The following is a 7,703-nucleotide window of genomic DNA, read 5'->3' on the forward strand; positions in this document are numbered from 1 at the left end:
TGCTGAGACTGGCTGGTCACTGAGAAAAGCTACATCCCCTCGCTCAGCCCTCTTGTCTTGGAAACACTGCCCGTCTCAGGGCAAAACCAGCGAGCAGCAGCGCAGCCTCTGCACACACACACACACACACACACACACACACAGGCACAATTTCTCTAAGCGAAATTCTTTGCTGTGGTCTTTCTATGGTACCCAGACGCTCCACAGCGTTTTAGACATCAAATCTCTGTAATTGGGGTTGAGTCAAATCCACAGCGCTGCTGGTTTGGCTGATCTAGAGGATTTGCACCCAGTACCACAGTAAATCACAGCTGCACGTTTGTAGAGATGGGATCGTAAAAGAGGATCGCAGTACAGGCTCACTTCGTGCATACTTTATTCCCTCCTCACTCACAAACACTGAAATATTTTCTTACCTTTATTCTTTGCATCATCTCTAACAAAATGCAGCTGATATTCCCTTGGAAAGTTCTCCTTTGTTCCACTGCATCCCTGTAAAGGCGCAATATTAAGCCTGCATTATCAGTATCTCTTCATCTGTAAATTGGTACAGTAGTTTTCTACCCATTATGAATTAAAGCAACATTAAAAGTGTCAGCTGAGCAGGAGATAGCATCAAGAAAAAGACACATCTCAATGGAAGAGAATTTCTTTGTGCTTTTCCAGCGTATCTTCCTAGATGCACTGGTTTCTGACATGCAGTCATTGGAGAGCTGGAGATGTGGGAAACAAGTGTCACTTTGATGAGAAATTCATCACTATGGAGTAAAGATAACAAGTATTTTGCAGATGTCATATCTGAAAGGTGCAAAATGAGGGAGGTGCAGAGCAGATCATGGGCACAAGCCTGACCCCCATGGAGGAGGATTTCTCAGTGGAGGTGTTGAGTCCCCCTGGTCTGTGCTGGAGGCAGCTCAGATGGGCACAGCCACTGTGCCAGCTCTGCACCTCCTCCCCCTGCAGGCACCTCATTATGGCTGAGCTGAGGGCTTTCCAGGCCCGGAGGGACAGGTGCCACAGCGGTGATGCTCCCAGCACTTGGGGGAACTGAAGAGGGAACCCCAGCTGCTGGCACCCAGGGCATACTTTGTTACCTCCCTGCTCTCTGATGGGTGCAGCTGGGCAGGGTGCAGCATTAACTCACCCCCGGGTGGGGACAAATGGTGGCAGCTGGGCAAAAGGCAACAGGAAGAGATTAGGGGAGTTCAGGTGGTGTTAATCAATTCCCAGCCCTAAAAGCAGACAGGGGCAGAATGGGGCTCTTACTGAATGCATGGAGGAAGATGGAGGAGAGAATGCTAGCCCTAGGTATTTATTGGATTCCTTGACTGTTGCACTTCCTAAAGGGAGCAGGTTTCTGGGGCCTCTGCAAAGCGGCATCTCCTCATCCCTGGACACTTGCTGATGTCTTGACTGAGGATCTGCTTAGCCTTCAAAAAGCAGCAGCTCTTCTGTGTTGAGGTGGCTTCAGGAGTGCAGCTACAGGAGTAGGAAGGATGTGGTGGGTCTAGAGCTTGAATAATCTTAAATAGATTCCTTTTTGCTTGAGTTTTTTCTCGATTGTTATGCTTGGGCAGTGCTTTTGAAAGGAGCTTAATCCTGCCAGTTGCTGGAATGGAACCCATCAGCAATGAGGATACGGGTGATCCAGGAACTAGATGAAGTGATTTACTTTCTGCACCAGTCTGTTTCAGCACTACAGCACTAGCAATCCTGGGCACTGTGAGCTGTGCAAATAGATGCCTAGAGATAGCCTTGCTTTGCTGAGCTAAAAAGACAAGAAAGGCTTATTGCTTCCCTTTGATAGGTGAGAATTATGGGCTAAAGAAATGAAGTGGCTATATATAATTGTCACAGAGCCACCAAGCAGTGCCCTGGACTGGGAACGCTCTTGCTGAGTGAGGCTGAACGTGGGATGACAGCACATAGTGGGGTCAGCCTCCAGGGGCTGGAGCTGCCGAAGTGGGGGCAGCATTTGAGAGAGGATTTTTAGCCTCAGCTCCAGGGAGAAGCAGCCTCTGCACTGGCCTCAGGGAGGCTGAGGGCTGTGATGCCCCCTGCTCAGCTGATTCATCTTCTCTCTTGCACTCAATGACGTGGGCAGACCCAGAGCAGTCCCCACTGGAGATTCATCTCAGGTTCTGCAGGGGAACGTCAATGAGAAGCCTCATAAAAGGATGTGAAACTGGATGCCAGGTTTCCAACATCTGACAGACAAATCTACCTGGACGGGGCCCTCTCCCTCACCACTCCAACAAGTAGGTGCTATGCTGTGCTGCAGGAGGGAATGCTCCTGCCCTCACATAGGCCTGAAGAGATGCTCCCAGCCCTCTTGTGCCCATCCCTCAGCCCTTGTTAGGCTGCATCCCCTGGGTATGGAGCAGAGTCAGAGAATCCCTCCCAGCCCCATGCTCAGCTCAGTGCTATGGTGCCCTAAGGTACAGCATTTTCTCCCTTACACAGCTCAGGGTTTTGCCTTCAAGGGAAAGATTGTTCTTCCCCTCAGGCTGCGCCTTAAGGAGGAAAAGGATCCTCCTAGAAACTGGCTGTTGTGTTTGCAAGGCTCTTTCCTCTGGCAATTAGGTTGTTGTTTATCATCTGTGTGAATTCCTTACTCAGTTGTTCAGAACCTCTCAGCAGGAATGGTGGGGGCAGAGGGAGGAGAGCTATGCCCACTTAAAGGCTCAGGGGACCCCATGTTACATCTTGGTGGCACTTGGGCACAATGTATAGCAATCACCGTTTCCAGGCTACTGGGAGGCTGCGTCTTCCTTAGCCTGAATAACTTACTCTTAAGGGGCAGTGAGGGCTGGAGGTCATGCTGCTGGCTCAGACCCACCTGCAGAAGAGCAGGGTCTGCTTTGGCTTTTTAAGGAGGCAGCCTAGGCATGGCACCGACCTCATGAGTTCCATCGCTTGTGGTTGACTGCTCTGGGCACAAAGCTAGTGGTGGTCCATTGGTGATGGTTAGGACCCTTACAATCAAGCCCTGCTCAGACACATGGAGAGATTAGGAGCAACTAACATGGATGAACCAGAGCCTTCACTAAAGGAATGCAAGGAAAGGGCAGCAGCTGTACTCCCTGACACCTGCATTCAATGCTCAGAAGAAGAGCAGGTGTGCAGCATGGACATGATTCAGAAGGCAAGTAGTGGTGGATGCCCTAGCACCCACCGTAAGGCAGAGGGAGGGGGAGGAGGAGGAGTGGAAACGGGAAAATAGGAGGGGAGCATTGGGGTGGCTCTCTGTCAGGGAACACTTTGATGTTACAGAGCTTAACGCTGGCAATGATAAGGTCAAATCTTTATGGTACGTGTGTCCAACATTTTGGCTTCCCTGGCCTGCACTGAGTGAAGAGGAACTGTCTTGGGCCACGTGGGTCACTCTGAAAGTAATGCCTCCTATTTATTTCCATGTAAACTACTGCAGATACAAAGAGCATGGTAACACTATTTGATAGAGCAAATCCTCAGCTACAGAACCCTATTTTTCGACATAGTCGTTACCATTAGCTGTGCATTTTTTCCAGCAATGAACAAGAGCCTTCATGCCACACTGCATGTAAAATCTGTAACAGTGGAAGTGACTTGTCACCACTGCTGAAACTTTGTCAGTCTGTCCCTCTGCTGCCATATTTTCTATGGCAACAAAATGTAACAGTGTTGGTAGGAAGGTTCAACCTCAACTGCCATACCACCAATATCCACCTCTAACATCGTGGGACAACATAATAAAGTAGAAGGTATTACTTTCGGAGTAGCCTTCATATGTAATATATAATATAGTTAATTTTAGTAAGTAACAAAATTTATTTTAATGTTTAGTACTTTCAATTAAAAAATTTTAAAAAGAGGGCAACAGAAACATAACTAGTAGGGTGCGTGACCTTCCTTTTAGTGGAACTGATGCATCAGCCTGGTACCATTGGTACAATTGGCAGTGGCTGCAATTCCTAATGAGTTCTCAAGGTGCTCATCAGAGATTTTTTTGATGAAATTTTATTCTTCCTGTGCTTCATCCTTAACAATAACTGTTCACTAATGTACTTACTGCCAAAAAAGTGGTGCCATGAATAAGATGTGACTGTGAAGTGAGGGATATTGTTTTTTTCTGGGAAGAGAGGTCCCAAAGTCTGGTAAGGAGTCATGATCAGATTTTTGAGTCGAATATCTGATTGCAGCTCTGTACATTCGATTTGAAAATTTGCAGATAATGTATTTATGTTGGCTGAAAATAGAGTTGCAAATTTACCAAAAAAAGATGGTATTTTTTTCAGCAATCTTGTAACCTATTTTCAAATTCCTTTATCAAACTGGAAAGCAAGGCTGTATATTCCTCTATTCCTCAGGGCTGTTCAGCAAGTGTGTTAAAATACACACAATGATTTATTTTAACACACAATTATTTCCTGTATTTTGAATTATGCCCTTGCCATGTTGTGGTTTCAGCCCAGACAGCATTAATAGGGGAAGGTCATGGAGGAGATCACTTTGAGTATGATTATGCAGTATGTGTGGAACAGCCAGGGGACCAGGTCTAGCCGACAGGGGTTCATGAAAGGCAGGTCATGCTTGACTAACCTGATCTTCTATGACAAAGTGACCCATCTGGTGGGTGAGGGAAAAGCTGTGGATGTGATTTGCATAGTAGAGCCTTTGACTCTGTTTCCCACAACTTTCTCCTGTCAGCCCATGACTTGGACAGGTCTACTTTTTGCTTGGTAAAAAGCTGGCAGGTCCAGAGAGTGGTGGTGAATGGGGTTAAATCCAGCTGGTGACTGATCACTTTTGATGTTGTTCCTCAGGGGTCAGTACTGGGGCCAGACTTGTTTATTATCTTTATTGATGATCTGGATGAGGGGATTGAGTATGTTCTCAGTAAATTTGCAGATGACTCCAAGTTGTCATCTGGGAGGAACTGTTGATCTGCCTGAGGGTAGGAAGGCCCTCCAGAGGGATTTGTATAGACTTGATCAATGGATTGAGTTGAATGGGATGATCTTCAACAAGACCAAGTGTCGGGTTCTGCATTTTGGTCATAACAACTCCATGCATCACTACAGGCATCACAGGGGCAGAGTGACTGGAAAGCTGTTTGTAGAACAGGGATCTGCGGGGTGTTGGTTGACAGCTGGCTGAAAGCTATCTGGAGCACAAGTCTTGTATTGGCTAAGGAAACTGGGATTGTTCACTATGGAGATGAGGAGGTTCAGGGAAGACATTATTGCTCTCTACAGTTCCCTGTCAGGAAATTGTGGTGAGGTGGAAGTCAGCCTCTTCTCCCAGGTAACAGCGACTCTCCAGTAACTGCCCACACATGGGCTCTGGCATCAAACAACACATGAGGGACTTGGGCTTGCCCTCTCTTTAGGAAGAAGAAGAGCACCATGAGAGCTGCTGCCCTGGCTGCTGCGAATGCCTAGGCTGCATAGCTTACCATGTTGGAGTGGCTGAATGGGCAGAAGCTGACAGAAGATCTCGGTGAGGACGTGCTTTTCCAGAAGGAAGAGCTGGTGCAGTGGCTGGCTGAACATTGCCCGCCCTCTGCTCAGCTCCCTCAGATCTACTTCTGTGTGTGCCTCACCTTTACTCCTGTCTGCAGGACAGCAACGAGGCTGTGTGCACAACATTGCAGGCAGTCCTGCCCTTCTTCCTTATGCACCTTGGCTTTGAGAAGATGGTCAAAGCTAGTAGTGACCTGAAGACTGCTGCAAAGGGCCATGTCCTTGCCATGCTGAAAAATGCTAACACCAGTCTGTCAGCCTCTGCTGAGCCGCTTTCCAGGCAATCTGCAGTCAGCAGCAGAGACACTCTCCCACCTGCAGCCAGAGTACCTGTGACAAGCTTGTCTTCACAAGCATCATCTAAAGAGGCAGTGCCCCAAACCAGCAGGGAACAGAAGCAGGATTCCAAACAGCCCTAGCCAGTAGAAGAAGAAAAGATAAAAGACAAGGGTGGAGACAGGGCAAAAGTGCAGATAAAATCTACTGTGAAGGATGGTAGTGGCAACAAACAGTCTTCCATCTTCATTGTTGTCCCCAGTGGGAAAGAGCAAAAAATGAGGGATGAGAAAGATAGTAAAGTGCTGCAGTGGAACTTCACTGCTCCCAGCAAAAGGCACACTGAACAGCTTGAAAGCTCAGATGAGCAGCTGTGTCCACGAGCTTGCAGGTAGAACTGTTCCACCCTCGCTTCCTGAACCAAATCAAAGCCCTGTCTGATTTGATGATGACTAGTCAGAGACAGAGAAAGATGGAGTCATCAGCTGCCTGGATCTGATCCTGAAATGGCTTGCCCCGCGTTTCTTTGACACCAACACATGGGTGCTTATCAAGAGTTTAAAGTACCTTGATTTCCTACTAACCATGCTGATCCAAGAAAAGTACCAGCTGACAGAGAATGAGGCCCTTTCCTTCCTCCCATACCTAGTCCCGAAGATGGAGGAGCCAAGGAAATTTGTTTTTAAATTGATGCATGCTGTCTTGAAGGGAACGTGCCTGGTGTATCCAGCTAAGAATGTGTTTGGCTTCCTCATGGAAAGCATTAAGTTCAAGAACACCAATCAGCACACAGGATGCCTGGGGGAGATTGGTTATCTGCTTGAAGTGTATGGCCTGGAAGTTTGTGAACCAAACCCTGGCAAAGCCTTAAAGATGATAGCTTCCTTCCTTTGACTTAAAGACAGTGCTGTTAGTGATGTTGCTCTAAATGTTATGGTCACAGCTTGCAAAATTCAAGGAGAAGCTGTGTTCAAAATGGTCGGGGATCTTCCAGAAGAATGTAGGCAGATATTGAGACAAACTGCAGAATGGGAAGCTGGCATGCTAAGAGAATCTCCCCAGTCTCTGCCTCCACGCACAGAGGAGCACAAGAAGAATGTGGTCTCCAGAAAAATCCCTCTAAAAAGAAATACATTGTTTGGTTAGAAACAATCCCTGAACACCTTGCCTTGCTTGTCTCCTCAGAAGTGGATGACGTGTGTCAGAACATCAAATCCACATTTAGTTTCCTCATTTGTTGTATTAACAGTAGCTATCCTGATGCCAGCATTCAGGTATTGAAAGAAATTGAGAAGATCCTGAGTCACAAGAATAAAGTAGAAGCCATGTCTGGGCTCATCAATGAGTTCCTTGTCGCCAGCTTTCAACTTTTCAAACTTAACCCACAGCAAAAGCAAAATAATAATTAAAAAAAAAAAAAAAGGGGGGGGGGAGAAGGACAAAACCATTCTCCTATGCAACCATGTCATCCAGGTCACAATGCTTATCTTCAAGATGAAGAAGTTGGCTCAGGAGGCCTCTGTGGAGGTGCTTAAGGATGTAATAAGCAGCCTCCTTACCTTCAGGCTAGGCTTTCTGGTGGGGGACCAAGAGGAAGATCAGAAGCTGATACAGTCAATCAGTGTCCTCGTGGAAGGGTCCTGAGAAAATCTGACCTGACAAACATCTTGCGTGCCTTCCTAGAGCTGCTACAAGGCATAGAATCATAGAATCAAAGAATCATAGAATCACAAGCTTGGAAAGGACCTGAAAGATCATCTAGTCCAACCGTCCTTCATTACTCTTGCTACCTCAAGCTACTAAACCATATCTCATCCAGATGCCTGTTGAACACTGCTGGGGGCAGTGACTCCACCACATCCCTGGGCAGGCCGTTCCAATGCCTGACCACTCCCTGAGAGAAAAAGTTTTTCCTTATGTGTA

General features: G+C 47.1%; 1 pseudogene; it reads left to right on the forward strand.

Moving 5' to 3' along the window:
* Window positions 1–5,193: 5,193 nt before the first annotated feature.
* Window positions 5,194–7,489, forward strand: LOC146543640 (cytoskeleton-associated protein 5 pseudogene; annotated as a pseudogene).
* Window positions 7,490–7,703: the final 214 nt, after the last annotated feature.

The sequence above is a fragment of the Meleagris gallopavo genome, chromosome 11 (assembly GCF_905368555.1).
Source record: "Meleagris gallopavo chromosome 11, MGAL_WU_HG_1.1, whole genome shotgun sequence".
In the NCBI taxonomy this organism is placed as follows: domain Eukaryota; kingdom Metazoa; phylum Chordata; class Aves; order Galliformes; family Phasianidae; genus Meleagris; species Meleagris gallopavo.